Genomic DNA, 27,084 nt, shown 5'->3' with positions numbered 1-27,084 from the left:
TCCCTATCTATGAACTGGCTTCATCACTCTGTCCTCCTCTGGTGCTGGTCTGTGGGGAGTGTACTGGTGCACTAGTCCTGCTGTCGCATCATCCAGGTGGGGGTGGTGCGTGATTACCTGTAAAGAACTTCGAGTGGAGTGTCCAGATAAATGCTAAGTGTAAGCAATTATTATTATTATTATTATTATTATTATTATTATTTTCTGGGATGGATAAAACAGCTGTAGTTGTAACTAGACTCAAGGGGGAGTGTTTGTTTTTTCTCTTGTAAAATAGTCACTAATTCTCTACCAGATGTTACCCTCATTGGAGATCAATTCAGAGTCAGTTCAAATAATGATCAATAGATCAGTTCCTCCACCACCTAACAGACCCCCCACCCCTCCGAGATGTTAAATCCATCTCCCCTGCTGTACTGCTCTGGATCTTTCTTGTTTCTGGGATGGAGGTAAAAACGACAAGGAAGGTGAACTCTGAGCTTGCCATCCATGAGCTTCGATGGCTGAATCGCAGAGGTCCTGCTCATTAATTAATCGCCCTGCAATTGTGTGCAGAGTATAGCCTGCAGTTTTGAAGTCTGGGTGGGGGGGGGAAAGGAACGCTATTAGTCTCTTTGGAAAGGCTGCCGACGTAACTGTGTGCTTCATTAATGATTGCGTGAAGCAGTTGGATAAAAAAAATAAATAATGAGGATTCTTTGAAATTGAGCTGCACCTTTTTAGCCCTTTTTTTTCCCGTTCGGATTCTCACAATGCAAATGCTTCTCCTGGAAGAACACTCCGTGCAGACGCATTTCGTAACCCCCGGCTCGCCCACACACTGCCTTCTCATATCTGAGAGTGAAGGAGGCTCGACTCTGGATGATAAAAATCCCTGCTGATATGTCTGCTTTCTGCTGTGGAGGGGGCTGTAAATAAAGCCAGTGATTAAATTTGCAGTAAAAGCCTGCTTTGGTTAACAATCGTGATGATTTGTAGAATACACACTCATGGTGTGTCAATAGGAATACTTTGCACAAAAGGTTCCCACTGCTTTTTAACCTCGGTTATAATGAGCATGATAATCATCAGAGCAGTTCAATCACCTGTTCCTTTGCTTTTAATTCTATCCTGCATGTTATAAAACATATTACAACATGCACTGTCAATGCATATTGAAAGTGGTGCAGCAAAAGGCATTTTTTGGCATGATTATTTTCAGGCAAAAACTCCTAATAGAGAGAAATCCTGAAGGAGCAAACTAGGGGTGTGGTTTAATTCTGCTGCCTCTCGAGTTTTTCCCTTTGGAGACCTGAGTTTTCGTGATCGCACAGAGCTCAAATGAACGAGAGCATTAGTGCGCATCTGTGCGGAAACGGTGGACCACAAGTTTTTAATATTATGTGCTGCAATCAATTCTTCTTCACACTCCTCACCTAAAAGCATTTGTCTTAATGCCTGCTCTCTGCTTGCAGTTTGGCGATTTAAAAGTTCTCAACAATTCTACCCATGATGAAGTATGTTTCTCCTGCTGTCTTCGTAGGGCAGTTTAATGCTGGGGCTCATTTGGACAAGAAGAGCACCCATTTGCAACGTGAAGTCTTTACAACAGAACTTTGACTTGCAACACGGCTCGTGATTTTGAGATGCAGTTTATATTTCTGTAATGATTGATTGTTGACGTGCAGAGGGTCAGCTCAGTGCAACAGAGCCTTTCAGACTTTCAGGCTTTCAGGCTCTAGACCTGGTGCTTCATTTTCTCTCCCTTTAAAAGTTTGTTTCAGACGACGGCTCCAAATACATCTATCCATTGGCTAACTGCTCTATCCAGGTCAGGGTTGTGGGGGAGTCAGAGCCTAGCCCGGCAAGCGATGGGACGCCAGCTCACTGTTCCATTGTTGCTGGCCAAGCGACCAGGTTTGGCTCAAAAGAAAAGAAACTCCCAACAGCAGTCCTGAAATGCAAACAAAGCTGGATTTATTGCCATCAAAATAGGGATAACACAAATCCCACACAGGAGTACTCTCTGCACACCTTCCCTCCAAGGCACCCCCCTACTGAGCTCCCCCAGTTCCTTTTATAGCCCCACCTCTCCAAAGGGACCCACTCACATCTTTTCACAGACCTTTAACAGAGATGGGCAATTTGATCAAAACAATTTATTTAACCATCCATAAAAACTTATACATTTTAACAGAGTCATACAACAGTTATATATCCACTTAAACCAAACAAATAATCTTACATCTGTTATTTATAGATGGCTCACCAGTCACCTTTCCCTTTAAGATCATTGGTGGAAGCATTGTGGGATACTACAAACAGAAAAGGTGACTGGTGGCCATCTTGATCAACACAATACAATATTCCACTGGGGGAAACACTGCAGTGAAACAAAAAAGGTAGGTACCATTCAAGCTTCATTCGGATCACATACAAACTCACAAACATACCAGAAGGGTAGAGGAAAATATTGGAGTATTTCATGTTTATCAAAACAAAAGAAAAAAACAAGCGCTCTGTCACATACATCCATTGAGTGACAGATTAAACTGAAGTGTTCAGAGGTTGAGGTGGGTGACAAGGGAGTTCTACCATGATTTGTGAATCGTCGGGCAAAATCAGAGAAATATTGAGGCCAATGTGGCCTCCAGGCATTGAATGACATGTGCTGACCACACCCTTAACCTGGATTCTCTGTGTCCTGTACCCCTCTGTCTGCCTCAGTGCTGCCTGACACCTAAGGCCTCTACCCTCTAGGCCAGCCCCTCAAGCAACAGAGAGAGCATGCCTGACAGAGGCTATAGATCCTGTCTGAGCCGTGATCCTGCCCAGATGATCAACACCACGGGCCTGGTGCTCTGGTGAACAGCTGTGGGCTAGTGAGTGATGATTCAGGGAGGCTGTCAGTCCAAGCTAGAGCCTTCAGCACAGCTTCTCTTTTCATTTGCAAGTGATCTTAGCCAAGTAAACATTGATGCACTTGAGGTGATGTCTTTACCTCATTTCCCTTGAAGCGTCTGTCTACACTGAAAGACTTAATTAGGTAGGACACCAAGGTGGCAAAACTGAATGCAGTGCAAAAGCTGTGAATAATTAGTTAAAGCTGGGATGGGGATACCTTTCAATTGAGTTGTGCAACTCTCATTAAATGCACTGTCTTGAAATGTTTCTACTGCTCTGCAACAGTCGTTTGAAATTTTAAGACAGCCTTCCTTTGCAGTTTCTGAAGCGCTGATGTTTTGTCTGGTACATCTAATGTGCATAAAAGTAGGAAAGTGAGGCGTGCTGTCAAGGACAAATGTTGCTTAGCAACTGTGGCTTGACTTCTCTTTATTGCTGCTGGCATACAGAGGTGAACTTTTCCTGAAGCGGACATTAGGATTTTAGGAGATCCCTCCATAGAGAGCAGCCTCCTCTCCCTCTTTGCCAATATCCATGCAATTTTCATGTAAACGTACTGTATGTCTGTAAAATAAACCTTTGCATATCCTATATGCGATCAGGATTTAATCCGACGTGCTGATGTCTAAATGTGTGAAAAATGCAGTCCACACTCCAGTGGTAGAGGAGAAGGCCCTTAAAGGTTTACTTTTGGAAGCTGCAGGGAAATGAGGAAGATTAGGAGGTGGCGCTGTAGTGAGCAGGTGTTCCTGAAAAGGTAAAAATGTATTGCGCTGGCAGCTAGAATGAGCAGGTTTAGAGTTTTGGACACCTCGTCTTAATCAACAAGTAAAATGTAATGTAAGTAAAATACAGAACACTGCTCTGTCTTGCATAACCATGCATCCTGCATTGTTTTGGAGTATGCACATTCAAGCACTTTGCTTAGAGATGATCATTGGTGGACTGGGAATTCAGACAATTCAGAAACTGACATTGTATGGCGGCCTATCTGCATGGAGCTTGTGTGTTCTCCCTGTGTTCGTCTGGGTTTCCTCTGGGTGGTCCAGTTTCCTCCCACAGGCCAAAGACCAGCTGGAAGATTAACTGGCATCTGTGAAAACTGGCCCTATTGTGTGTCTGTGTACGTGAGGTGTCCTGTTCAGAGAATATCCCATCTTGTGCCAGTTGCTTGCTGGCTGCATTGCATAAGGCAGTGAGAAAATGGAAAGATGAAATGCCATCGTAGGATAATCCTTAGACTGTTGGCGTTTGCATAGTTTTATACTTTTTGTTCCCATTTGGCAAAGCTGAATATAAGCTGATCTTGTGTTATTTTACATGAAACATTTTAGTACGCCATCAGGAAATAAAAGAGCAACATTCTTCATTGCAGTTGAATATTGAAAGTGAAAGGGAATTGTTTGTGAAAGAGATCGGGTAAAAACACAAATTGGCCAGAAGTGTATTTGTGCAGGGTTTGTGCTTCTCTTTAAAAATCAAACCAAGTTTACCATATTTATGTGCAAAATAACTGTAAGGCTCAGAGATTTCCGAATGAATTTTCTATGGAGCCCCTCTATCAAGGGCTTTGAATCACTGCATTGGAGTTCACAGAACTGGAAGTCTGGTAAAAAAAACTCATTGGAATTGCATCTGTTCCACAATCCTGTTCTCTTTTAGGACATTAATAACAAAGAAACGACCTCTGCCCTCATTCTGTTGAAAACCTTGCTGTTATAGATTGATCTTCCCCTCAATGCAGACAAAAAGTTGGAATTCCTAAATGTAAGTTCAGTTTCACTCACATTAGAACATTTTATCTATAAGGTTTTTGGACTCACAGATTTCAGTCTAAAACACTCTCTTTGTGATAGAACACATACTTACTGTATGTTACCTGTTAAATATCTGTTCTCAGGCTTTTGTTAACAATTGTTGTGTTTGCTAATGTAAACAGATATGAATGTCTCTGATAACACAATAAGATGATAGCTGTGACAATTACATTTTCACAAGAAGCATTCATTACAGTTTTTTAGAGCAAAGAACATAAAAAAACTTACACGATATACCATCTGTCTAGTATATAAAAGAGCCTTTGAATGCGCATACTGTATAAATATTCATAGTTTGATATTGGAAACAGATGCAAGCAAAAGACACAAAAACTCATAATGATTTGGGAAGCTGCATCCTAAAGACACATTTATTTAAATGGCAAATTGTTACATTTTAAAAAATATAAGCATCACAAGGGAAACAGCGATGTTTGAAAAATATGGTGCAGATCATCGTATAACAATTTGGTGCCGAAAATAATAATGACATTACATTCAAGGCTATAAACTACTCCTGTTAATTAGTTCAGGCTAATAAAGTGTGCCACTTCATGCTTGCAGAAATAAAATATGACAGTTTCATTTTTAGTCCATTTACTATGCTTGCATAAAAAATACAAGCATCAATGAATCCAGACCCTTAAGCTGCAGTCAAATCTACCATATGCAGTTGTGGACAGTCTAATAAGCAACAGACAATTGTAGGACCTCATCAGATTTGTGTAAATGTGGGTAGTGGATTATCTTATAACCATATAATTGTAATCATGTATAATCAATTATATCATGTAATACATTATGATATGTAATGATGTATGTGTAGAATCCTGCAACAATGTGAGTTTGAACTGTGGTGTACTGGAGTTCTGGAGTTTCTCAAGCCTCAAGCACAAACAGCAGGCATTCTTGTTTTTCTTCCAGCCTGACCTGGGCAGAATCTCTGGCTACAAGAAGCAGGGATTGTCATTAATGCTCACGGAGTTGCTGATGCTTGATGATCACTAGTCCTCTGCCTCATTTCGGCAAGCAGGGTTTAGGTAGACCAAAGCAGCATTTTACCAAACGATCCAAGATCATCCCCTCTCAAAGGGAGTTTGGGAGTTTGTTCAACTCTAGTCCAGATCTCAGCTGCAAAGAAAGGCTTGGTTTGTCTCAGCTTGTCATTGCATAACTCTCTATGAGTGGAAACATGAAGGCGTGTACTCTGCCCGAGCACTGACATTACTGAGCTCACAGCCACGAAGTGGAATGAAGGGTTTAAATATAATGGAAATTATGGCTTTGGAATAGGGAATCATTATTTCAGGAGCACCACTGTCAGCATAGAGAATGGCATTGTGAAGCAATAATAACCAGCCACGTGCAGTGTAAAATCCGCCAGGTTGGTTTTCTTCCAATCAAATAAATGTGCATCGCGAGATTGACCAATTTCTTTACTTACACGAGATCTGCATGTTAAATGGTTTACTTTCTGTTTCACTAAGACTAGCCCCTGGAAACGTTCCTCTGCTCCCCAGACATTGGAGGTATGCAGTCTGTGGGGTCAGAGGAATTTCATGTTTACATAATCAAACGTCAAAGACTGCAGGCTTTGCGTTCTAAATCAGGAGAGCTGACCAGTTTGTGGCTGTGGTCTGAACAGATGGGGAGAGAGTATCAGCTTCACTCAGCCTGCTGTGTGCCTTCCCTTGCTCATTTTACTGCACCACACAAAAACTTCATAATAATAAATATTTAATAATTGCTTACACTTACATAGCGTACTTACTGTGGAAACTTCAATCAAAGTGCTTTGCAGGTAATGGGGACTCCATATGGAGTATGGAGATTATATAGTGCACCAGTATGCTCCCCACACACCAGCTCTCAGTGGGGAGGAGAACAGAGTGACGAAGCCAGTTCAGAGATGGGGATTATTAGGAGGCCATGATTGGGAAAGGCCAATGGGATATTTGGCCAGGACACTGGGGGTAACACCTCTATTTTTTTCAAGAAACACCCTTGGATTTTTAATGACCACAGAGAGCCAGGACCTCGGTATTACATCTTATACAAAGGATGGCGCCTTTTTAATATATACTTGGGCATTAGGACCCACACAAACTACAGAACGAGCACCTCCTACTGGCCCCACTAACACCTCTGCCAGCTGCAACCTTAGCTTTCCCAGGAGGTCTCCCATCCAGGTTCTGGGCAGGCTCAAAGCTGCTGAGCTTCAGAGGGCTGCCAGTGGTGTAGCTGCTGGTTCTTTCAAAATATAGTTTTCTCATTCTAAAGCCTTCGGGTTTACTAGTTTAACATCTAAATGAGAAAATAATAATAAAGAACTTTGGTTGATACAGTGCTTTTAAAGGTGGCTTCTCAAAGCGCTTCACAGAACAACAGCGATACAAAAATACACAAGACATACACAAGGAGAATTCACAATGAGAGGAGACAGTAGGTACTGAATACAGTAGAAGCAGAGGGGTAAAGAAGAGAACCAGTTAAGTAAAGGCTCTTCAGAAGAAGAGCAATACTAGAACATGACATGTGGTTGAGTCACCTTACCCTAAAGCCAGATTTTTTAAAATTTGGAAAGGTAACAGGGATCAGTGGCACCGTTCGTACTTTACAGAACTGATGTCCCTCCCTTGAAACCTGTCACAGTAGAGTTTCCCCCCTGTCCTGAGACTGGTGCTGTGTAGCTCTGAGCCCGTAATTGAATCCTGGCAGGGCAGAGCTACATTTATCACAGGAACAAAAAGCTCCTGTATTGGGTACAGGCCATCCAAAACTTCAAAAATGGATCCTCATGTGTAACATCCTCATTTAAAAAACGCTTATTAGAGCACTTATAGGCTTTTGTGAAAAGTCTTAACGTTTCTTTTTGAAAAAGTTGTTATGTATCCTTTTTGTTAATTCACCGACTGTGAGCTTCGAAAAACAGTGTCCTTTAACATTGTCCCGTTGAACAGTTGATTGAACGGTATTCTCCTTCAGCACTCATATTTCAGTAGTTTCAAAGATCCCTTTTAGTGTTAGCAGTGGACTGTGTGACACAAGACTGGTAAGTGCAAAGCTTGACTTTAAAGTGATCAAAAGAATTCATTTTTGCTTTGAGCTTATAGAAGTCTAGGAAACTTCCATTATCTCTTAATATTGTATCGGCTTCACTTCAGTAGATTTAAGAATCAGTGTTCGCGTGTGAGAGGTACAGTAGTGTGGTGGCTAGCATTGATTTCTGTGTTTGGTACCTGGGTTTGATTCTGACTTGTGTGTGGTGTAAGGTTTACTAGTACTCTCATTGTCGTGTGGGATTCCTGGTTTTCTAGTTCTCTGCCATAGCCTATAAACTGGCTGACTAGGTGAAAAGGCACAACTGTTAATTGTCTCCTCTAATAGGGCAGGATGAGGAGACAAGATGGCCTATTTTTTACAATCTACACATTATCAGATGATTGGTAAGTACCAACATCAGCATCTTTCCAAAAGCATTTGTGAAAAAAACTGTTCACAGATTATGGCACTGACTCCACTCTCCTATGCCAGCATTACTGATAAAATCCCACTGTTAACACCAAATCCCCCAACCGGCACGCACACACATCTTCAGGAGGAGTCAAGAACAGAGCTGAAGTAATATGTCAGAAATATAACTTTTAAAAAATGGAAAGACAACACTGAGTCTTAACATCTCCCAAGGTCCATGCTGACCTGTGATGTAGGTTTAATGAGGTGTGGGAAAACCAATCCCAAGGGCGTCACCGTCAATAACCCTGCAATAAGACTTCTCACAGCTATTACAAAGTATATAGTCCTGAGGTTTAAAGCAATATATTCATCCCGTGCAAGAGATTAGAAGGAAACCATGGCAAAGAAGAGATAATGGAGGATACGAATGTAAAATATTTGCAGTGTACCCCTCAGTTTAGAGAACACAGAAATAAAAACGCTATACTGCACTGAAACTAAAAACTTGGGAGAAATAGGCTTATATAAATGTTAATTTAATAACCTTTCCATTTAGCCTTAGCAATGGTAAGGATGAAATGTAACCTTTTGTACATTTTGTAGTCAAATCAGATACAAAAATGCCGCCTGATTACAGTCCTAATGCCGGTATTAGTGCTAAGCTGAGCCCAGAAAAATTAACATCTTTTTTTGTTAAGAGGAAATGCCTTTTCCTTTATTCTAATTTCGTTTTTGTCCCTTTTTAAAACGGTACTTCATTTCCCCAGGGAAGGGTGTTACACGGGCTTCCCAGTTTTATAAGGTTGAGGAGGGAGTCTGGAGGTACTAAGTCATGCAGGTTGTCATTAGCTTTCCCTGCCAGTTTACTGCCATCTTAAGCTGCTCCCAAAACTGCTGTCAGAGTTGACGTTCTGTCATGCTAAACTGTTACGAGCTGGAAAGGGCTCAGGACATTCTACACACCTGGGTAGTTGCTAAGAGGTGCGTACGTATCTTAAATGAAGTCAATCTCAACAGCATCCAGAAATGTCAAGGGCTCCAGTGTGTGTAGATTTCAGCCTAGTCGATTTCTAGCAGCAAGAAGTGACAGAAATTAGTAATGAGGCAATAAACTCCATGTAATAGCAGTTGGCTTGCCAGGGCAGGATGAGTGCAATCAAAGAGAGCAAACACTAATGCATTATATTGTATGACCCTGTGAGCCTTAAAAAAACAAACAAAGGCTTTTTCACCTTGATATACAGCGAGTGTCTGTGATACTGTTTGAACAGTGTGCACGTCACCTGCGTCCGCAGGATCTACTCACTGGCACATCAGAAGGCTGAGAAAGGACTGCTCAGGTTCGGGAGCCCGGGTCCGTATTTGAACATCTGTGAGCTGGGTTTCTCACACGGCTGTGTTCTGTTCCTTTCCAGTGTCATCCCGTCTTCTTTTACCTGCACGACGGCGCTCTCCTATCTTTCCATTATGGAAATGGTTGTCAAAGTGCTTAAGCCTGTGCATCAGCTAGCCCTATTATCTCCGCAACCAACAAGTAGGACTTTCTCTACTCGATGGGAACCAAGGTATGGTTTATCTTGCCCACCGTTACCACTAGTACGCTTTCTTTTATAAATCCCCTTTCTTTAAAATCTTCATTAAGAGCTGCATAATAAACCCCCACCTCCACAAAATATAGACAAAGCGATTAGACAACTTTACGACTTAAATCACTTCCTCTGTAACTCATTACAAATGAAAAAATCCCCCATAAGATCTCTGGGAAATCCCAGTTGATGTTTTGAGGGTGTTTTAATTCTTGATTTCATCCGGAATTATTGAATTTATATTTCAATGGATTTGAGTTATTTCAGCTTTTAATTAAATTTGTATTCACGCTCCTTTTAATTTCTAAGTGAGCCGTTTAAAGCATGAAGTCTGATTCTTTCATCTTAACAGCAGTTTCTATAAAGTACAGCTTCATGGTAATTTCTGTGCATAATGAGGAACATACCTGCCATACAAGTTACATGTCAATGTCTTGTGTATTCAAATAAGTGAAAGCACTGTGACCTTGAATGTCAAATCTTCTGAGACAAGAAGTACAATGTCTTGCTATGCCCAGTCTATGTGGGCTGAAGAGAGATTTCTTAAGGCTATTGCAGTACACAGGGTTAAAGACACTCTCCTTTATACTTAGTGTCTACAACTGACGTGGTGAGCAAGCTGAGTGCCCTGTTATGCTTGCGAGCTAAATAGCTCTAATCGTGATAAATCACCCTCATTTGCAGGTACAGTGTGGCCCACAGAATGCTTTTAATCAGGTTGCGGTTTATGTAAAAAGGATGCGTGTAGCTATTCCTCACCATCTTTCCTCTGGGTTTCGGTGGCAGGGCTTTCGGTGTGTGTGTGTGTGTGCAGCCAAACTGTTTCGAAAATTCGATTCTCTTTCCTCTACCTGTTCTTTCCCTCTTAACTGCTGGCATGTGTCCATTTGTGCCACCCCCCCTCCAACGCTTGCTGGGAATACCCAACCCCTGCTTCCAGCTGCTCTCTGGCTCCCCTGTTGTCCTCCATTCCTCCAGTGGGGTTAAGGGCAGAGCTGTGGCTCTGTGGCTTAGGGGCCTGTGCCTGTGGCTGGAAGGTTGCTGGTTCAAATCCCGCGGCCGGCAGAGGAATCCTACTCTGTTGGGCCCCTGAGCAAGGCCTTTAAACCCAACCTGCTCCAGGGGTGCCGTAGAAATGGCTGACCCTGCGCTCTGACCCCAAACTTCTCTCTCCCTGTCTGTGTGTCTCATGGAGAGCAAGTTGGGGTATGTGAAAAGACAAATTCCTAATGCAAGTAATTGTATATGGCCAATAAAGTGATCTGATCTTATCTTATCCTGCTCTCTGCCCTTTAGTCTTCATGCATGCACTGACTGCTGTTGGACAGCCTCAGAGTGCTCTCTGTATGCCCTAGGCCACCATTCCTCTCACTGGCTTATATAAGCCCTTTGCTAGTGATCTTGAGAAAATGTAGTATTCAGCTGCAAGAACACTGGCACTTTGTCGGGATGAGTTTCCCATAGAGACAAGCAATGCACCCCAGAGCTCAATAACTGCACTTTTCCCAATATTTAAAATGAGTCAAGCTTGGTTTTTTTTCTTACCCTTCAAAAACGTCCTCCAACAGACAGAAAACTGCCTCCGCTTTCACTGCAGTATTCCCTACGTTTCGTCTTGCCCGCTGTGAGCGCGTTTTTCACAAAGCTGCATGGCAGAGGTGAATGAGAGGCCATACCACAGCATCTACATTTTTCTGTGAATTGTGAACACAAATATCATTCAATTAGGGGCCCCACACTCACAAACGGAGCGAGGGACTGCAGTAAATGGCCTTGGAGTGACAGAGAACTATCTGCGCATGAAAAACAAAGGCTTGTTAATGGCTTAAATTGAATAGGGGAGCAATGTGTCAGGAATAGAGATTCACGATGCACTGACTCAATGCAAATAGGTTTGAAAATCATTGTTTAGTTCACTTCCAGCCCACTGCAATTACGCTGGATTTATTTTCGCATTGCAAAATGTCCATCATTATTTCTAGATCTGATGCAGGCCTTTGAGTTTGACATTTACACTCTGAGCAGTGATACTGTCCTTGGAAACAAGTCATAATGAGTCAAATAATTACCACTGCACTTGATTTTTGTTCTGTTCCTCCTAGCTGTGTCGACTAGAACATTAAAAGAAACGGGGTTAAGGAATGGCATAGCCTCATACAGTATGTTGCACCTGGGGCACTCTCTGTGTGGAACGTGCATGTTCTCCCATCATCCACTTGGGTGTCTTTTTCTGGAAGTTCCAGTTTTCTCCCACCTCTCAAATGAGAAGCTGGCTTGGTTTCGCCTCCGAAATTGAGCTGAATTGTGAGAGTGTGCCCGGCAATGGGGAGTTGGACTGGCATCCCATCCAGGATGTGGCACCCATGGGTTCTGGGTGAGGCTCCGTGGTTGCTGCAGCTCTTGCCAGGAATAAGCTATTAAAGTTACCAGGAATAAGAAGTGCCTCACACTTCAAGTGCTATTGATTCCTTTATTGTTTATTTGTGGCTTTAAAGGCAGTCCTTTAAAATCAATCGCATACCAAGAGCGGCAAGCCTGTTTTGGCCTGAGGCTGTTCTCAATTAAAGCAGCTCAAATAAAAACAAAGTTGTGATTCGAACTACTTTTAAAAGTACACTGAAGGGGTTTGACTGTTTTTGCCGACGTAGATATCCCAAAAATTGATTAAGTTCCAAATTAAATAAGATTAAGCAAGTTAACAGAGACCAGCTACCAGGTACTTATTGTAAGAAAATAAATTGTCAGTCAGTTATGTTTCCTAATAATGGAGTTTATTACAGACATTCAGGAGGAAGGGCAGATCCCGGGTTTGCCTACTTCCACTCTCCTACTTACAGTATACTGTATATCTGTCTTAACTCCTGAGCTTCTCTTTGCACATCTCTCTCACATCCCTCTCCCCACCCCATTGACACCCTTGCAGCAGCTCCCTGGCTCATTCCCCATGATGGTGAGGGGAGGTTGGGTCAGCCTCATCCTTATTGCCATTCAGCTAGAAGAGTTATGCCAGGCAGCCTCTAATACATATCGACTCTATATTGTATTTATAAGCATCAAACTGAACTACTGAATAATGCTTTAAGTTATAATATCAAGCCTATTTTGAATACAAACTGCCATATTTTGACTTGTACTGTCTGTTTTTCACATTGCTGGAAGAATGCAGCTTTCTGATGATGAAAGTATGTCCATATAGAAAAGGATGTGTAGGTAACATATTTAGACATGATTTGTTCCAAAAGAATGGAAGCTTTCTAGTAGCAAGACTGTAATGTGTTGTGCAATCCATTGGCATTTATGAACCATAAAGGTAGTGATAAAAATGAGTCTTCAATGTTGTTCTTATATTCTTTGAATAGACTTTGTAATTGTGTCAGGAAAGGAATGGACAATATTTAAAACATTGTTTGGAGCATAGACGTTTGGATACCAAGCCATAATGAGGACATAAGCTGGTTTACAAGGGAAGTAAGTATACTGTATAAGCACAAGTAGGGATATAGTGATGAATCTAGGACTTGCAAACCCCCACTCAGTACAGATTGAATAATTAAGTAACAATGTATTGTAAAATATATGTGACTAATATAGGAAGCCCATTCTAATGTTCTGAGGTGGGAATGTCTGTAAATACTGTATTTCTTATCGTTAGTGTGATGGCGATATTCAGATGTAAGCTTTAAATTTAGCACTTGGCAGCTCTGACAGGTGTACTGTGTGACATACAAACCCATCCAGGCCTACCTCCTCTCCCCACTGTCTGAGTGACCCACTTTCCCAATGGTGTCCTGCGTCAGCAAGGTGAATTCCTGGAATGAATGTGGTCTATACTGCCCTAAAAGAAAAGAATAAAAAGAAACTGATTATAGTTTGCAAACACCTGTATTTGGCATTAGAAGTATAGCCATATAACCAATTCAACCCCAGATTTAGGATTCCCGCAAAAAGTAGACAATTTTTGATGGCATGGCTGCGTTTTAGGACAGAAATGATATTTAGGAAAGGTGGTATTTCAATGTTTTCTAAACATTTTTTTTCTGACATATATGGGTACAGTATATACAGTTTTGCCCAAAAGGAATGTGGTCTAAATTGCCCTAAAAGCAAAGGTTTGAAAGAAAGTGATTATAGTTTGCAAACTCCTGCATTTGGCATTAGAAGTACAGACATATAACCAATTCAACCCAAGATTTCATGGGCTTTCTGACTCTTACCCTAGATAAGCCTGAAACCGTGGCCAGTGAGAACACATTCCAATACGACTTTTACAATAACAGAATAGTTTTCAAAAAATAGAATTTGACCATTCTTGGTACATTCTCTTTGGTTTGTCAAGATTGCTTTGTCATTTAGGAGTAAGATTGTGATTCAGCGAAGTATATTTTCCTCTGAAATGAGTGGAAATTTGTGTAAACGCATTGAGGAGTGTCTGAACCCTAACCCCAGTAAGACCTCTAGCTAGGGTTAGGGTTAGAAATCCCACAAAACGTAGACAATTTTTGATGGCATGGCTGCGTTTTAGGACAGAAATGATATTTAGGAAAGGTGGTATTTCAATGTTTTCTAAACATTTTTTTTCTGACATATATGGGTACAGTACATACAATTTTGCCCAAAAGGAATGTTGTCTAAATTGCTCTAAAAGCAAAGGTTTGAAAGAAAGTGATTATAGTTTGCAAACTCCTGCATTTGGCATTAGAAGTACAGGCATATAACCAATTCAACCCAAGATTTCATGGGCTTTCTGACTCTTACCCTAGATAAGCCTGAAACCGTGGCCAGTGAGAACACATTTCAATACGACTTTTACAATAACAGAATAGTTTTCAAAAAATAGAATTTGACCATTCTTGGGACATTCTCTTTGGTTTGTCAAGATTGCTTTGTCATTTAGGAGTAAGATTGTGATTCAGTAAAGTATATTTTCCTCTGAAATGAGTGGAAGTTTGAGGAAACTCAATGAGGAGTGTCTGAACCCTGACCTCAGCAAAACCCCTAGCTAGGGTTAGGGTTAGGATTCCAACAAAACGTAGACAATTTTTGATGGCATGGCTGCGTTTTAGGACAGAAATGATATTTAGGAAAGGTGGTATTTCAATGTTTTCTAAACATTTTTTTTTCTGACATATATGAGTACAGTATATACAGTTTTGCCCAAAAGGAATGTGGTCTAAATTGCCCTAAAAGCAAAGGTTTGAAAGAAAGTGATTATAGTTTGCAAACTCCTGCATTTGGCATTAGAAGTACAGGCATTTAACCAATTCAACCCAAGATTTCATGGGCTTTCTGACTCTTACCCTAGATAAGCCTGAAACCGTGCTCAGTGAGAACACATTTCAATACGCCTTTTACAATATCAGAATAGTTTTCAAAAAATAGAATTTGACCATTCTTGGGACATTCTCTTTGGTTTGTCAAGATTGCTAAGTCATTTAGGAGTAAGATTGTGATTCAGCGAAGTATATTGTCCTCTGAAATGAGTGGAAATTTGTGTAAATGCATTGAGGAGTGTCTGAACCCTAACCCCAGTAAGACCTCTAGCTAGGGTTAGGGTTAGGATTCCCACAAAACGTAGACAATTTTTGATGGCATGGCTGCGTTTTAGGACAGAAATGATATTTAGGAAAGGTGGTATTTCAATGTTTTCTAAACATTTTTTTTCTGACATATATGGGTACAGTATATACAGTTTTGCCCAAAAGGAATTTGGTCTAAATTGCCCTAAAAGCAAAGGTTTGAAAGAAAGTGATTATAGTTTGCAAACTCCTGCATTTGGCATTAGAAGTACAGGCATATAACCAATTCAACCCAAGATTTCATGGGCTTTCTGACTCTTACCCTAGATAAGCCTGAAACCATGGCCAGTGAGAACACATTTCAATACGACTTTTACAATAACAGAATAGTTTTCAAAAAATAGAATTTGACCATTCTTGGTACATTCTCTTTGGTTTGTCAAGATTGCTAAGTCATTTAGGAGTAAGATTGTGATTCAGCGAAGTATATTGTCCTCTGAAATGAGTGGAACTTTGTGTAAACTCATTGAGGAGTGTCTGAACCCTAACCTCAGCAAAACCTCTAGCTAGGGTTAGGGTTAGGATTCCCACAAAATGTAGACACTTTTTGATCGTATCGCTGCGTTTTAGGACAGAAATGATATTTAGGAAAGGTGGTATTTTAATGTTTTCTCAACATTTTTTTCTGACATATATGGGTATATCCTGTTTTGCCCAAAAGGAATCTTGTCTAAATTGCCCTAAAAGCAAGGGTTTGAAAGAAAGTGATTATAGTTATCAAACACCTGCATTTGGCATTAGAAGTACAGGCATATAACCAATTCAACCCAAGATTTCATGGGCTTTCTGACTCTTACCCTAGATGAGCCTGAACCCGTGGCCAGTGAGAACACATTTCAATACGACTTTTGCAATAACAGAATGCTTGACAAAAAATAGAATTTGACCATTCTTTGTACTTTCTCTCTGGTTTGTCAAGATTGCTAAATCATTTAGGAGTAAGATTGTGATTCAGCGAAATATATTTTCCTCTGAAATGAGTGGAAATTTGTGTAAACGCATTGAGGAGTGTCTGAACCTTAACCCCAGTAAGACCTCTAGCTACGGTTAGGGTTAGGATTCCCACAAAACTTAGACAATTTTTGATGGCATGGCTGCGTTTTGGGACAGAAATGATATTTAGGAAAGGTGGTATTTCAATGTTTTCTAAAGATTTTTTTCTGACATATATGGGTATATACAGTTTTGCCCAAAAGGAATCTTGTCTAAATTGCCCTAAAAGCAAAGGTTTGAAAGCACCTGATTATAGTTTGCAAACTCCTGCATTTGGCATCAGAAGTACAGGCATATAACCAATTCAACCCAAGATTTCATGGGCTTTCTGACTCTTACCCTAGATAAGCCTGAGACCGTTCTCAGTGAGAACACATTTCAATACGACTTTTACAATAACAGAATAGTTTTCAAAAAATAGAATTTGACCATTCTTGGGACATTCTCTTTGGTTTGTCAAGATTGCTAAGTCATTTAGGAGTAAGATTGTGATTCAGTAAAGTATATTTTCTTCTGAAATGAGTGTAAGTTTGTGGAAACTCACTGAGGAGTGTCTGAACCCTAACCTCAGCAAAACCTCTAGCTAGGGTTAGGGTTAGGATTCCCACAAAAAGTAGACAATTTTTGATCGTATCGCTGCGTTTTAGGACAGAAATGATATTTAGGAAAAGTGGTATTTTAATGTTTTCTCAACATTTTTTTCTGACATATATGGGTATATCCTGTTTTGCCCAAAAGGAATCTTGTGTAAATTGCCCTAAAAGCAAGGGTTTAGAAATAAAGTGATTATAGTTTGCAAACTCCTGCATTTGGCATTAGAAGTACAGGCATATAACCAATTCAACCCAAGATTTCATTGGCTTTCTGACTCTTACCCTAGATAAGCCTGAACCCGTGGCCAGTGAGAACACATTTCAATACGACTTTTACAATAACAGAATAGTTTTCAAAAAATAGAATTTGACCATTCTTTGTACATTCTCTTTGGTTTGTCAAGATTACTAAGTCATTTAGGAGTAAGATTGTGATTCAGCGAAGTATATTTTCCTCTGAAATGAGTGGAAGTTTGTGTAAACTCATTGAGGAGTGTCTGAACCCTAACCCCAGTAAGACCTCTAGCGAGGGTTAGGGTTAGGATTCCCACAAAACGTAGACAATTTTTGATGGCATGGCTGCGTTTTAGGACAGAAATGATATTTAGGAAAGGTGGTATTTTAATGTTTTCCAAACATTTTTTTTCTGACATATATGGGTACAGTATATACAATTTTGCCCAAAAGGAATGTTGTCTAAATTGCCCTAAAAGCAAAGGTTTGAAAGAAAGTGATTATAGTTTGCAAACTCCTGCATTTGGCATTAGAAGTACAGGCATATAACCAATTCAACCCAAGATTTAATGGGCTTTCTGACTCTTACCCCAGATAAGCCTGAAACCGTGGCCAGTGAGAACACATTTCAATACGACTTTTACAATAACAGAATAGTTTTCAAAAAATAGAATTTGACCATTCTTGGTACATTCTCTTTGGTTTGTCAAGATTGCTTTGTCATTTAGGAGTAAGATTGTGATTCAGTAAAGTATATTTTCCTCTGAAATGAGTGGAAGTTTGAGGAAACTCAATGAGGAGTGTCTGAACCCTGACCTCAGCAAAACCCCTAGCTAGGGTTAGGGTTAGGATTCCCACAAAACGTAGACAATTTTTGATGGCATGGCTGCGTTTTAGGACAGAAATTATATTTAGGAAAGGTGGTATTTCAATGTTTTCTATACATTTTTTTTCTGACATATATGGGTACAGTATGTACAATTTTGCCCAAAAGGAATGTGGTCTAAATTGCCCTAAAAGCAAAGGTTTGAAAGAAAGTGATTATAGTTTGCAAACTCCTGCATTTGGCATTAGAAGTACAGGCATTTAACCAAATTAACCCAAGATTTCATGGGCTTTCTGACTCTTACCCTAGATAAGCCTGAAACCGTGCTCAGTGAGAACACATTTCAATACGCCTTTTACAATATCAGAATAGTTTTCAAAAAATAGAATTTGACCATTCTTGGGACATTCTCTTTGGTTTGTCAAGATTGCTAAGTCATTTAGGAATAAGATTGTGATTCAGCGAAGTATATTTTCCTCTGAAATGAGTGGAAATTTGTGTAAATGCATTGAGGAATGTCTGAACCCTAACCCCAGTAAGACCTCTAGCTAGGGTTAGGGTTAGGATTCCCAAAAAACGTAGACAATTTTTGATGGCATGGCTGCGTTTTAGGACAGAAATGATATTTAGGAAAGGTGGTATTTCAATGTTTTCTAAACATTTTTTTTCTGACATATATGGGTACAGTATATACAGTTTTGCCCAAAAGGAATGTGGTCTAAATTGCCCTAAAAGCAAAGGTTTGAAAGAAAGTGATTATAGTTTGCAAACTCCTGCATTTGGCATTAGAAGTACAGGCATATAACCAATTCAACCCAAGATTTCATGGGCTTTCTGACTCTTACCCTAGATAAGCCTGAAACCATGGCCAGTGAGAACACATTTCAATACGACTTTAACAATAACAGAATAGTTTTCAAAAAATAGAATTTGACCATTCTTGGTACATTCTCTTTGGTTTGTCAAGATTGCTAAGTCATTTAGGAGTAAGATTGTGATTCAGCGAAGTACATTTTCCTCTGAAATGAGTGTACGTTTGTGGAAACTCACTGAGGAGTGTCTGAACCCTAACCTCAGCAAAACCTCTAGCTAGGGTTAGGGTTAGGATTCCCACAAAACGTAGACAATTTTTGATCGTATCGCTGCGTTTTAGGACAGAAATGATATTTAGGAAAGGTGGTATTTTAATGTTTTCTCAACATTTTTTTCTGACATATATGGGTATATCCTGTTTTGCCCAAAAGGAATGTTGTCTAAATTGCCCTAAAAGCAAGGGTTTGAAAGAAAGTGATTATAGTTATCAAACACCTGCATTTGACATTAGAAGTACAGGCATATAAACAATTCAACCCAAGATTTCATGGGCTTTCTGAATCTTACCCTAGATAAGCCTGAAACCGTGCTCAGTGAGAACACATTTCAATATGACTTCTACAATAACAGAATAGTTTTCAAAAAATAGAATTTGACCATTCTTGGCACATTCTCTTTGGTTTGTCAAGATTGCTTTGTCATTTAGGAGTAAGATTGTGATTCAGTAAAGTATATTTTCCTCTGAAATGAGTGGAAGTTTGAGGAAACTCAATGAGGAGTGTCTGAACCCTGACCTCAGCAAAACCCCTAGCTAGGGTTAGGGTTAGGATTCCCACAAAACGTAGACAATTTTTGATGGCATGGCTGCGTTTTAGGACAGAAATGATATTTAGGAAAGGTGGTATTTCAATGTTTTCTAAACATTTTTTTTTCTGACATATATGGGTACAGTATATACAGTTTTGCCCAAAAGGAATGTGGTCTAAATTGCCCTAAAAGCAAAGGTTTGAAAGAAAGTGATTATAGTTTGCAAACTCCTGCATTTGGCATTAGAAGTACAGGCATTTAACCAATTCAACCCAAGATTTCATGGGCTTTCTGACTCTTACCCTAGATAAGCCTGAAACCGTGCTCAGTGAGAACACGTTTCAATACGCCTTTTACAATATCAGAATAGTTTTCAAAAAATAGAATTTGACCATTCTTGGGACATTCTCTTTGGTTTGTCAAGATTGCTAAGTCATTTAGGAGTAAGATTGTGATTCAGCGAAGTATATTTTCCTCTGAAATGAGTGGAAATTTGTGTAAATGCATTGAGGAGTGTCTGAACCCTAACCCCAGTAAGACCTCTAGCTAGGGTTAGGGTTAGGATTCCCACAAAACGTAGACAATTTTTGATCGTATCGCTGCGTTTTAGGACAGAAATGATATTTAGGAAAGGTGGTATTTTAATGTTTTCTCAACATTTTTTTCTGACATATATGGGTATATCCTGTTTTGCCCAAAAGGAATGTTGTCTAAATTGCCCTAAAAGCAAGGGTTTGAAAGAAAGTGATTATAGTTATCAAACACCTGCATTTGACATTAGAAGTACAGGCATATAAACAATTCAACCCAAGATTTCATGGGCTTTCTGAATCTTACCCTAGATAAGCCTGAAACCGTGCTCAGTGAGAACACATTTCAATATGACTTCTACAATAACAGAATAGTTTTCAAAAAATAGAATTTGACCATTCTTGGCACATTCTCTTTGGTTTTTCAAGATTGCTTTGTCATTTAGGAGTAAGATTGTGATTCAGTAAAGTATATTTTCCTCTGAAATGAAAGGAAGTTTGAGGAAACTCAATGAGGAGTGTCTGAACCCTGACCTCAGCAAAACCCCTAGCTAGGGTTAGGGTTAGGATTCCTACAAAACGTAGACAATTTTTGATGGCATGGCTGCGTTTTAGGACAGAAATGATATTTAGGAAAGGTGGTATTTCAATGTTTTCTAAACATTTTTTTTTCTGACATATATGGGTACAGTATATACAGTTTTGCCCAAAAGGAATGTGGTCTAAATTGCCCTAAAAGCAAAGGTTTGAAAGAAAGTGATTATAGTTTGCAAACTCCTGCATTTGGCATTAGAAGTACAGGCATTTAACCAATTCAACCCAAGATTTCATGGGCTTTCTGACTCTTACCCTAGATAAGCCTGAAACCGTGCTCAGTGAGAACACATTTCAATACGCCTTTTACAATATCAGAATAGTTTTCAAAAAATAGAATTTGACCATTCTTGGGACATTCTCTTTGGTTTGTCAAGATTGCTAAGTCATTTAGGAGTAAGATTGTGATTCAGCGAAGTATATTTTCCTCTGAAATGAGTGGAAATTTGTGTAAATGCATTGAGGAGTGTCTGAACCCTAACCCCAGTAAGACCTCTAGCTAGGGTTAGGGTTAGGATTCCCACAAAACGTAGACAATTTTTGATCGTATCGCTGCGTTTTAGGACAGAAATGATATTTAGGAAAGGTGGTATTTTAATGTTTTCTCAACATTTTTTTCTGACATATATGGGTATATCCTGTTTTGCCCAAAAGGAATGTTGTCTAAATTGCCCTAAAAGCAAGGGTTTGAAAGAAAGTGATTATAGTTATCAAACACCTGCATTTGACATTAGAAGTACAGGCATATAAACAATTCAACCCAAGATTTCATGGGCTTTCTGAATCTTACCCTAGATAAGCCTGAAACCGTGCTCAGTGAGAACACATTTCAATACGCCTTTTACAATAACAGAATAGTTTTCAAAGAATAGAATTTGACCATTCTTGGGACATTCTCTTTGGTTTGTCAAGATTGCTAAGTCATTTAGGAGTAAGATTGTGATTCAGCGAAGTATATTTTCCTCTGAAATGAGTGGAAATTTGTGTAAATGCATTGAGGAGTGTCTGAACCCTAACCCCAGTAAGACCTCTAGCTAGGGTTAGGGTTAGGATTCCCAGAAAACGTAGACAATTTTTGATGGCATGGCTGCGTTTTAGGACAGAAATGATATTTAGGAAAGGCGGTAATTTAATGTTTTCTCAACATTTTTTTTTTACATACTGTATATGGGTATATACAGTATTGCCCAAAAGGAATGTGGTCTAAATTGCCCTAAAAGCAAAGGTTTGAAAGAAAGTGATTATAGTTTGCAAACTCCTGCATTTAGCATTAGAAGTACAGGCATATAACCAATTCAACCCAAGATTTCATGGCCTTTCTGACTCTTACCCTAGATAAGCCTGAAACCGTGCTCAGTGAGAACACATTTCAATATGACTTTTACAATAACAGAATAGTTTTCAAAAAATAGAATTTGACCATTCTTGGTACATTCTCTTTGGTTTGTCAAGATTGCTAAGTCATTTTGGAGTAAGATTGTGATTCATTGAAGTATATTTTCCCGTTTGGACGTTTGTGTAAACTCAATGAGGAGTGTCTGATCCCTGAAACCCATGATTTCATGAGGTTTCTGACCTTTGCCCTACATAAGCCTGAATCCGTGCTCAGTGAGAACACAGTTCAATACCACATTTACAATAATAGAATAGTTGTCAAAAAATTAGATTTTTAAATTTAGCTCTTGGCACCTCTGGCAGGTGTACTGTGTGACATACAAACCCGTCCAGGCCTACCACCCCTCCCCACTGTCTGAGTGACCCACTTTCCCAATGGTGTCCTGGGTCAGCGAGGTGAATTCCTGTCCTCATTCCTCACCGCGCTCGTAAATCTGCATGATTGATGTGGCTGCTGTTTGATGTGGTGCAGCGTTTTATAGATCCATGATTCCCTGCACTGTCACCGTTTTTTTTTCTGTCCCTGGCCCAAGAAGGAATTTCGCATTTGCTAGTAAAATGAAATGCATTGGAAAGAGCCAGCTGGTTCAAGGAGAGGCTGTGGTGACCGCTTGTCTATGAAGAAGACTTAATGCACCTATTGGGACCCCAGCATATTAACGGCAATGTAAGGGCAGTGCCCTCATCTTGGAAGGTTTGAAAGATGAGGTCAGGCTTCTTCCATAACCTCCTTATCTATTGTGACATTCTTCTATAATGGGATAAGACTGAAACCTCGATGTGTCCTGTCCTTTTCTGGCCTGTGAAAAACCCATTCATCCTCCAATTGCTAGCCAAAGTGCTCAAATTCCATTTACTCACTGTTTTATATTGAAACGAAAGTTTCAAATACCAGGCCAATAAAGTGCCTAGTGCATTCTAGATGGAACATTGCTACACTGAGCATCAGCCTTGGCATTAGAACAGTTCAATTCTTACATAGTGAACCACAAATCCACAAGCCAGGAAAGACGCTTCACATGTTTTCACAGCGATTTCAATTTAAGTGGCCCGAGGAAAGAGCGAAAGAGTGAAAGCCCATTTTTGACAAAACTACAGTCATAATGACTAATCCTGCTAGTGTCCAGCAGGATCAGAGGTATCATTGGATTCTTTGGCGAAGTGTTGTCTTCTTTTCAGCATACTGATGCTGAAGTGTGAACACAGCCACTGCCCCATGAATATTTAACAGCCTGCAATAACCGAGGAGATGTAGGGTCTCCTAGAGCAGAAGGGGCTCTGGCTTGGACAGGAAGTACAATATGATGATAAGATCACAGGAAGTACAATGTAATGATAAGATGATGATCAAGAAATTCTGACCCCTGATGGGGAACATAAAACCAAATGCTGCACATGGTACCTGTCTGAAGCCCAGCAGCAACCTGCAGCTCCAAGAGGAATAGACATGGCTGTCTACCTGGGCAGGAGATCACAGCTGTGTCAGACCTGGCAAAAAGAATCTGAATCTGACAAACAAATTCATCAGCAGGTTCCTAAGGCTGGTTATAGTAAACTTAAAGAACACTATATCCAGTAGTATTCGGTAAAATGTCCAGTTGATATATGTATCATTTGATTAAATGTATTGGTTTGTATACATTATTTAAAATAATTGAAGCAGCTGGTAACTTTAAGTAGTGTCCAATATGATCTTATTAATGTCATGTAAATGCGTGAAAAGTATGTACAGTTTGAACTACTGCCACTGTTGCTCAGTGTTAACAGTTTCAATTATGCATGCTTAACTGTACGTGGTATCATCCATTATCAGAAAGCCACCTAGTCCTGGAAATTCCCAGTATCTTTCTGGTAGCAGAGGGACTGCACTTTCCCACACAGGATGACAGCCCACTGGGCACACACACACCCGAGCATACTGGAACCATTTATCACACTTCTGTTAACCTACCTGGGGAGGCTTTGGGAGGTGGGAAAAAAGTTGGAGCACATGGAGAAATGTAGATCTTTTGAATATAGAGGGAGATCGTGCAAAAACGCCATACAGCATCACCACAGGCTATGATTGAGCCCAGAACCCAAGAGCTGCGAGAGAACAGTGCTAATTAGCCACCACTAATAATGGCCCGCATATTATCAAAGAAGGGTTAAATGCAAGTGCAAGACTAAATTTATGCTGGGGAATACTGCATTAATCCATTGACCTAAACACCCATCAGACAAATATGCTTCTCTTCCCAGGTGCTGCTCTCTGTAATTGTACATAACCTTTCCATTTATCAGGCGGTGATGTGTTTGGAGCTTTCTCACTCACTGTGTTCCCCTCTCCCGTAGCTAGAGAAAACACTCAGCAGCATCACGGATGATAAACATACAAACTATTATTATGTTCCCATAGCAATTCAAAACAGGGGCCATGGTAAGTGATCTTCAACAGTGATTGCATCTCTGCCTTGTTGTTCTTTAGTAGCTGTGATGTAAGACCAGGGGAAAGAAATGCCAAAAAGCATCATATGTTGATGGTGGCCTCCTCGGAGTCTCTGCAGCTTGTGTTGAAACGAATCGAGCCAACGGTGTCCTGTACTCGTCCCCGAATACCCTCAGAGGGACTGTCAGTCAGCGCCGTCCGAGTGGGAGTGAATTTGATAGAAGCTGAAAATCCTGATTGTTTTTTCCCCATGCAGCCCTGATGATCCCAAATTGTTTTTAAAATGGTCTTCCTGAGTCTAGGGAGTTGAGTTCATGAACATGCTGTCACCGTTTGAATTGGACCTTATTATTACACCACCTGATGCCCCTCCCAGGTAAACCAGAAGCCCTGTCAGTCCCTTCTGCTCTCGGAGACCCTACATCTCCTTGGTTATTGCAGGCGCCGGGCTGTTAAATGTTCATGGGACAGTGGCTGTGTTCAGGTTTCAGCACCAGTGTGCTGACAAGAAGACACCACTTCGCCAAAGACGTTCGTTTCACCCAGGATAGACGGAAGCCAAAAAAGCTCTCTGATCATTCCCATCACTGAAGCCCCAACATCACAATAACATCAATCAGTGGCAGTGATAATAATAATCGCTTACACTTATATAGCGCTTTTCTGGACACTCCACTCAAAGCGCTTTACAGGTAATGGGGACTCCCCCTCCACCACCACCAGTGTGCAGCCCCACCTGGATGATGCGACGGCAGCCATGGTGCGCCAGAGCGCAAGACCAACACAACGTGGTACCAAGACCGTGAGAAAAAGAGAAGTGGGGACTGTTGGAGACTCCAGCAAAAACAGAACACAAGAAAGGTTTCCTATCAGAAAAGGCCATTTTGTCCATCTAGCCAGTTTGGTTCCCAGGAGCTAATTGATGTTTTCCAATCATTTCTATGAAGAAGACTGTCTATTGGCTTCAACAACATGGATGTGTACCGTAGCTCGTTCCAGATCCTCGTGTCAAATTTGGCTTCTGGACTCCATTTTAAATGCCCATCACTGTAGTTTCCGCATGTGGGTTGTTGATTCCTTAAAAGCCCACTGGTCTGACCGTGTCAAAGAATTTGAGGATTTGGAATGTAAGAAACTCTGTAGGTTTCTTTGAGCCTGTCAGTGTAGGGCACTCCAATTTAAATTCAGGAGCATCTATTCTTGTAAGGTGGTGACCAAAATTTTACATGATACACTAAATGAGGCCTAACTCATGCATTCCGAAATTTTAACATAACACGCCTTGAAGTAAATTCTACACTTTCAACTATACATCCTAATATGTTTCTCATTTTAGAGTGCTCCTCCACATTGTTTTGAAGATGTAAACGCTAAACAACACTTAACACTTACGCAAACATTTCTCACCCTCAGCGTTTTACCCTTTTTAAATGGAGAGTTTGTTTCTGTTACCTGCATGTTAAACTCCTCACTTGTCTTCATTACATGTCATCTGCCGGGTGTTTGTTTCTCAGCTTCAGCGGGTTTTGTTAATCCCCCATTTTTTTTCAATTACGGGTTAAAAAAACCCTAACAGATTAGTTGAACAGGACCTCTGGGCTTGTTCCTATTATCATTTCCATATTCTTGTGTCTAGTAAAAGTAAGACATAATCTATAATTACCTGGTTCCAGTTTGGCACCCTTCTTCTAGGTGTACATTATCAGTTTTAGCAGTTGATGGCTGCTAACCCTATCTCGATTGACTGCTGGAAGAGTTTTGTTAACAGTATCTGAATTTCTTTGATGGAGTTTTATAAACTCAAGTTCAATTGGAGGCCGAACTCTAGTCGTGCCCACTTCCATCTGCTTTCATGTTCATTTTGTGCTTTCTTGCAGACTCACCTGTGTGTTTTGTGTAACCATCCCTCCCTCAACCCCATCTTTGCCATTGTGCTCATTCTTCATTAAGGGGGGGAAGGAGTACTGACAGTCCTGTTCTTCTGGATGGGGGGGGGGGGGGTCATTCTCTTGTCCAAGGTGGATCACTCTAATTTACTCATCTTCTTTGATTTATTTGGGTTTGAACAAACTATATAGGGTACAATTAGTAGAATGCCATTACAGATTCTGGATTTAAAGCTGCTGAGAACTGAAATAAAGAGATCCTGCAAGGAATTTTAAATATGCCCCACCAACCCAACAGTTAGATCAATTAGTTAGTGGAGAGCTTAACTTGAAATGACAGCTTGGAGATCCCAGCATCCCTTACAGACCAGAGCTTGATACCCCGGTTCCACATCATGACCTGTTTTACTTTTACCAGGTTATTTCTGTATATGCTTTATTAAAAGAATATGTGAAGCCATCATAACGATTTTCATTCAAGCAACAAATAAAAGTAACCACACAGTTCCTCAGCACAGACTTGAAACCAGCGTTTTAAACCAGGGCATTTGCAATACAGGGCTCTGAGAGTCTGGTCTTTGAAAATGTGATAGAACAGTGTTTGCTTGTGCATTGGATGGGCAGCGTATTACTCACTACTCATAGAGTAGACTTGATATCTGTCTTG

The 27,084-nt window shown here is 40.3% G+C and overlaps 1 long non-coding RNA gene across 2 annotated transcripts in view; it reads left to right on the top strand.

Moving 5' to 3' along the window:
- Window positions 1–27,084, top strand: part of LOC148644966 (uncharacterized) — a 58,499-nt gene that overhangs the window by 23,892 nt on the left and 7,523 nt on the right. The window lies entirely within an intron of this gene.

Source organism: Lepisosteus platostomus, chromosome 19 (assembly GCF_059453375.1).
Source record: "Lepisosteus platostomus isolate fLepPlt1 chromosome 19, fLepPlt1.hap1, whole genome shotgun sequence".
In the NCBI taxonomy this organism is placed as follows: Eukaryota; Metazoa; Chordata; class Actinopteri; order Semionotiformes; family Lepisosteidae; genus Lepisosteus; species Lepisosteus platostomus.
The sequence above is the reverse complement of the archived record's forward strand: the minus strand, read 5'-3'. Positions and strand labels throughout refer to the sequence as shown.